The sequence below is a fragment of the Agelaius tricolor genome, unplaced genomic scaffold (assembly GCF_023055355.1).
Source record: "Agelaius tricolor isolate 1412-34295 unplaced genomic scaffold, bAgeTri1.0.p SCAF_42, whole genome shotgun sequence".
Lineage (NCBI taxonomy): Eukaryota > Metazoa > Chordata > Aves > Passeriformes > Icteridae > Agelaius > Agelaius tricolor.
In genome coordinates, this window is record NW_027269302.1 from 1045798 (window position 1) to 1051797 (window position 6000).

The window sequence follows — 6000 nt, forward strand, 5'->3', positions numbered from 1 at the left end:
TCCCCCTTGTGTCCATCCATCCAGTTTGTTGACTGGCAAGATAGGAGTGTTGTAGGGAGACACCCTTGGCTCCAAAAGCCCTGCCTTTAACAGGGACTCAATACCAGGCTGTGAGCCCTTCCTTCCCTCTCTTGGAACAGGGTAGTGCTTGTCCTGGTTGCTTTAATTTGTAGAGGCTCCATATCTAATTTTCTGTATTTCCCTGGGGCTGCCCACACTTCTGGGTTCACTTCAGCATAGGCCTTGTCAGACTTTTGACACAGAGGTACAACAGAACTAGCCTCTGTATCCCTTTTTACAGTATTAAAATCCAGCTCTCAAAGTCCTTCCTAGTTAACTACAATCACAGGAGGAAGAAAAAGAAATTCATTTATTTCAAACCTATCCCCCACAGCTTCTAATAGTGGTTGAACAAATCATACCTGCTCATCTTTCCCTCTCATTCCCTTAAAAATTAAAATATTCCTTTACTATTTTCCCCTTTAGGTCTAAGATTCAGAGCAGATTGAGAGGCCCCTGTGTCCATCAGAAAATGCCTCCTCTCAATGCAGACCCACCTGAATGTTCTCAAGGGCTCCAGTGTGGAGGGGCCCTGGTGTGATGGGAGCTGTGACAGCCCTGCCAATCCATGTCCATCACGGGCTGGACTTGCTGGTCCTGAGGGTGCTGCTGTCTGTGCTTGCAGTGTCCTTGTGCCCTGCAGCTGGAGCCCTGATTCCTTGCCAGGGGCTGTTTGGGTGGGCTGTGCCCTGCCGAGGAGGGCAATGCCTCTGCCGGGTGCTTGTGGCCGAGCCGTGCCCTGGGTGCTGGGGCCCCCTTGGGCCCTGGGGCTGATCCCTCAGGGGCTGTAGGAGCTCTGCCCTGGCCTTTGCCTTCAGCTTGGCCTTTTGCTGCTCCCTTCTTGCATTCACCTGCTGGGCCTTTGTGCCCAAGTGCTGCAGGGCCTTCTTCTGCCCCTCCTGCAGCCCCCCTCAGTGCCTGTGGGTGCTTGTCTTGCTTTACAAGACAGGCGTCTGCTTGGGAAGGCAGAAAAAGCCTCTCTTGGAATGGAGAATGCAAACCCCCTCCCTCTTAATTTTTAGGATAGTGAAATCAAGGGGCTCTCAGGCAAAGATATGGGATTAGGAATAACGGTTCTTTACTAGTGTGTATAATATAATAATAGTAGTGTGTATAAACAGCTCCGGCAGTGACAACAAACAGAGCCCGGAGCCGGTCCCGGCCTTTCGGCTGCGGCACTTTCCCCTTGGGTGCAGTTCCGGGCACGGCCGGCAGGGGCGCCGGTGGCACCCGCGGGGCGGGGCAGCGCATCCCTGCCATGGGAACCTCTCTGAACGGCAATAGAGCAATCCCTTCATCTAACTCTTTCACTTTTTTACCTTCTGTAGCCTTTCTCCCCTGTTTTGAGAAAGAATTTGGAGAGGGCTGCCTTTTAACTGAGCTCCTAGTGTTTCGATAAGGTGCTTCCTGTAGAGAGAGGGATTTTCCCTGAACAGCAGGAGCTGTGGTTACCAAGGGGACGTAACTCAGAGCAGGAGGGGTCAGGGGAGGATATCCCGCCGAGGCTCGGTCGGAGTGTGGGCAGGGTGTGCTGCCGGAATCGCCAGAGGGGGATCTTCCCGTGGAGGCCGAGCCGGAGCGTGGGCAGCCCCCACATGGCTTCTGGCGGCTGATCCGGCAGCTCCCGGCAGAGAAAAGGCAGGTGGGAGACCCCGGCAGCAGCAGCGGCGCTGCCCAGCGCAGCTGGCACGGGCAGGGCAGCCGGGGATGGGATGGCTGGGACCCGCCCTCGGTGCGGTCGGCGCGGTGACCTCGGCCCACGCGGCAGGACAGAGCAACCCCCATCTTCCCCAGCATGGCCGGCAGAGCGGCCGCGGGCCGGGCAGTGGGGCCAGGGCACACAAATTCACCACCAGCGCCGGGGCAGGTGGAGCTGCCCTGGGCAGTGAGCCCGCACCTGGGATGGAAACCGGGGCAGGCGGAGCTGAGGCGGGCAGCGAGCCGGGACCCGGGACAGGCGCCTCGGCCGCCAACGGAGGGGGCAAGAGCTGCAGAGGATCCCACTCTCTTTCTGACTTTTCCTCTTGTTCCCCTCCCTTTCATTTCCCCTTTATATTTTCTTGGTTCTTTCCTCGGGTGTTTCTGATACTTCAAAGATTTTTATTCTCCTAAAATCTCCTGTCTAACATATGGCATATTCTCTTTCTTCTAGATTAAATGTTTTTTTTTCCAAAGAAATCCAGAACCTAACAAATCTCAACTTCTGCTTGGATATTTTGAAATGGTCGACGAGCTAACTCATGACCTCCTAATGTTGTTTTTCTCATCACCTTTTTATTTATCCTTTGGCAAATTAAGCATCTTTCAGTGACTTGCTTTGCTACACCAAAAATCCCAGTGCACCCAAAATTCCTCAAAAAATGATCACACAAAGCTTGAGTACACCAGTGGGGTTTCTGATGCACGTCTTCTAATATTTTCCTAGCAAGCACATTTTATTAAGTAATTGTCTTCCATGTAGAAGTTTCTATTTCCCTGATTTATCTTGTTCATTTCCTATCTTGTTTAATTCTTTTTTCTCGGCTTCCCTAAACTTTGGAATTTCCAGTTTTTCCTCGTTTGGAGTTAATATTAAACTAACTCTTTCAGCTCCATTTTCTGCTGTACCTTAGCTTTGTGATCTGCCCCCAGTTTGCCCAGTTTGCCTCTCCTTTGGCCCGGGCCGGGTTCCCCCCGCCCGCAGCGGCTGGGAGCAGCCGAGAGCCCCGCGCTGCCCATGCCGACCTGGCCCGGCTCCATGGCCGCTGCTGCCGCGGGCTGCGAGGGCTGCGGGAACGGGGCACCGAGGGTGTGGCTGCTGCTGGGGGAGGAGGAGGAGGCAGGGAAGGGCAGGGATGGAGGGGGAGGAGGAGGCGGGGTTAGGGGGGAGGAGGAGGAGAAGGAATGGAAGGGGCGGGATGGAAGAGGAGATGGTGGTGGGGATAAGACAGGGGAGGAGGAGGAGGGGGGATGGAAGAGGAGGAGCGGGAGGAGAAAGAGCAGTGAAGGAGGCGGGGTTAGGGGGGAGGAGGAGAGGGAGGTGGAGATAGGACAGAGGAGGAGCGGGAGGAAGAGGAAGAGGAGGGACCAGGGCGGATCAAGGCTGAGCTGCGGGAGCCACGCGGTCTCGTGCCCTGCCTGAATTCGCAGCCCCCACCTGTGGGATCATCGCCCCCCCCCCATGGCGCAGGTGAGCGGGGAGGGGGAGCCCGGCCCAGATATCCCAGGGGGGTCCCTGGTTTGGGTTTTTGGGGGGATGTTTGGAGAATGAAGAAGTCCAAGGCTGAGCGGAAAAGGCCCCTCGGGGGGACATCGGGGGGTGGCGGTGGCGGCTGCGGGCAGAGGCAGCCTGGAGGAGCAGAGCCCTGTGTCCCCCAGGAGGCCAAAGTGGGGAGGCCAGAGAGGGGGGAGCGCCGCCATTGGCGGGAGCCTCAAGAGCCTGGAGAGGGGCAGGGGGGACTCCTTGGAGCCGCTGCAGCCCAGAGCAGAGAATGAGGGGAGAAGGGAGCCTGGGAGCCCAAACAGCCCCGGCATCCCGAAATGGGGTGAGCCAAGAGGGGGGAGCTTTTGGCATTGCTGGCACTGCCAGCAGCCTGGGCAGGGCGGGCAATAAGGAGAAGGGGGACCCCCAATGCAAGGGTGACCCCAGCAGCTGGGACAGGGGGGAACCCCCGAACACCAGAGGGGAGGGACCAGGGATGGGGAACTCCTGGAAGGCTTTTTCAGGGCTGAATCTTGGTGTTTGGGAGGGTTTTCTGGAGCCCACATGGCCGGTGACTTGTAGAGATGGACTTGGGTGGGGGGAATTTCAAACTCCAGGTGCTCATCCCTTGTTTTCTCCAAACCAGGATTTCCCATTGCCAACCCCTGTGAGGCTGTGAGGAAGAGGAAGATGCTCTGGGACACTGAGGCAGGTGAGGAGGAAGTCAGTGCCCCTTTCCCCTCTGTGCTGCTCCATCTCCCAGCCCAGCACGGCCCCCGGCTGCAGCACAGCCCTGGGGGGATCTCGTTGCCCTTGCCTGTGGCACGGAGGCAAATCCCATGCTGTCCTTGTCCTTCCTCGCCCAGAGCAGGAGCTGAGCATGGAGAGCAGGGAGGACAAATGCCCGTGGCAGAACCTGGTGGCAGAGGCCGTTTTGAGCGGCTCCACGGTGCAGGAAGCCAACGGGGAGGAAAAGGCCCGGAGATGCCGCACGAGGAGGGGCTGCAAACGCAGATGGCGGGGATGTGAGGGGGAAAGAGGCAGCCTGGGCCGGGAAGGCGGCCGGAGATGGAGGCAGAGCTCGGAGCTGGTGCTCCATGAGCAGCTCCATGATGGGGAGAAGCCCCACACGTGCAAGGAGTGTGGCAAGAGCTTCAGGTGGAACTCCGAGCTGATCGTGCACCAGAGGACCCACACTGGGGAACGGCCCTACGAGTGTGGGGAGTGTGGGAAGAGCTTCAGCCAGAGCTCCCACCTGATCAGGCACCAGAGGACCCACACAGGGGAGAGGCCCTACGAGTGTGGGGAGTGTGGGAAGAGCTTCAGCCGGAGCTCCAGCCTGATCAGCCACCAGAGGACCCACACTGGGGAGAGGCCCTATGAGTGCTCCAAGTGTGGGAAGAGGTTTCAGACCAGGTCCCATCTTCTCCTGCACTATCAGAGTCACACAGAGGAGAGGCCCTTCCAATGCCCCGACTGTGGGGAAGGGATTCAAGCGTAACTCCACCCTCGTCACCCATCGGCGCATCCACACAGGGGAGAGGCCCTACGAGTGTGATAAATGCAGGAAGAGGTTTCAGACCAGCTCCAGGCTCCTCCGGCACTATCGGATTCACACAGAGGAGAGGCCCTTCCAATGCCCCGACTGTGGGAAGGGATTCCAGCGCAACTCCCACCTCGTCACCCACCGGCGCATCCACACTGGGGAGAGGCCCTACGAGTGTCCCCAGTGTGGGAAGAGCTTCTCACAGAGCTCTACCTTGACCCAACACCAACGGAGGCACCGGTAAGGGAAGCCCTGCGAGTGCCCCGAGTGCGGGAAGAGCTTCGTGCGCTGCTGCAGCTCCATCCCCCACTGGAGGAGGCACTTTGGGCACAGCCCTGGTCACTCACATTCCCTGTGATCCATGTTGGGAACACACCTGGCTGCTTCTCTTTTGGTTTGGCCTGAATTTTTTTCTCTTCTCCATCTCTCTGTCCTCCAAAAGTCCATTGGGATGGAACAGTCACCTCAAAACCACTCAAATTCCACTGAAAATAACTGAATTTTAACCCCAAAGGGCTCAATTCCACCTCAGATTGCTTGTTCCTTCCTCAAAAACTCAATCCCAGGCCAAACTCACTCCATTCCACAGCTGTCAAGTTGAGATGGAGTTGGAAGGAGATTGGGAGAAGTGGGATCTCAATTTGGAGCAGTGGGATGGGGATTGTGTGGGGCTGGGTGTGTGCGATGTATTTGATAGCAAATAAAACTTTCTGAGTTACTGATTTCTGTCCCGTTCATTTTCAGTCAGTTCTGTTTGCAGAGTGCCACCTTCTCAGCTGATTCAATTCCTATAAAATTCCCATTTTTTAAATCATCTAACACAAACAATCCAAAAACCAATATCAAAATAAAACCACCTGCACACAATTAATGTTTTAAAAATAATTTTAATTTTTCAAGAGTACTTAAGGATGTTATTAAAGTTTAATTGTTTGGTTGAAATGTCTGAGAAATTGTACTGGTGTTTGGTTTTGTGTTTAGTATATTTGTAATATGAATTGTTTAACTAAGAGGTGTTAGATTGCATGGTAGTTTCTTTAGATAATTTTATCTAAAGTACATTAGTCATCGAGTTAAAATTTTCAAAAGGTATTTCTTGATATATAATTTGTTTATTTATATGCATTGGTAATATTATAGTAATAGTTATTGTTGGTTTGAATTGAATCATTGTTGGAGTTGAATCATTGTAAAGAAGAGTTGAGATTTTTAT

At 54.8% G+C, this 6000-nt stretch overlaps 1 protein-coding gene across 1 annotated transcript in view; it reads left to right on the forward strand.

The window, feature by feature from the left end:
• LOC139603901 (zinc finger protein 154-like) overlaps positions 1-4351 on the forward strand; it is a 488962-nt gene extending 484611 nt beyond the window's left edge. The window contains exon 2 of the transcript XR_011683842.1: positions 3888-4351. The gene's annotated coding sequence lies outside the window, so the exon portion shown is untranslated. The remainder of the gene's footprint in view (positions 1-3887) is intronic.
• The last annotated feature ends 1649 nt before the right edge of the window (positions 4352-6000 follow it).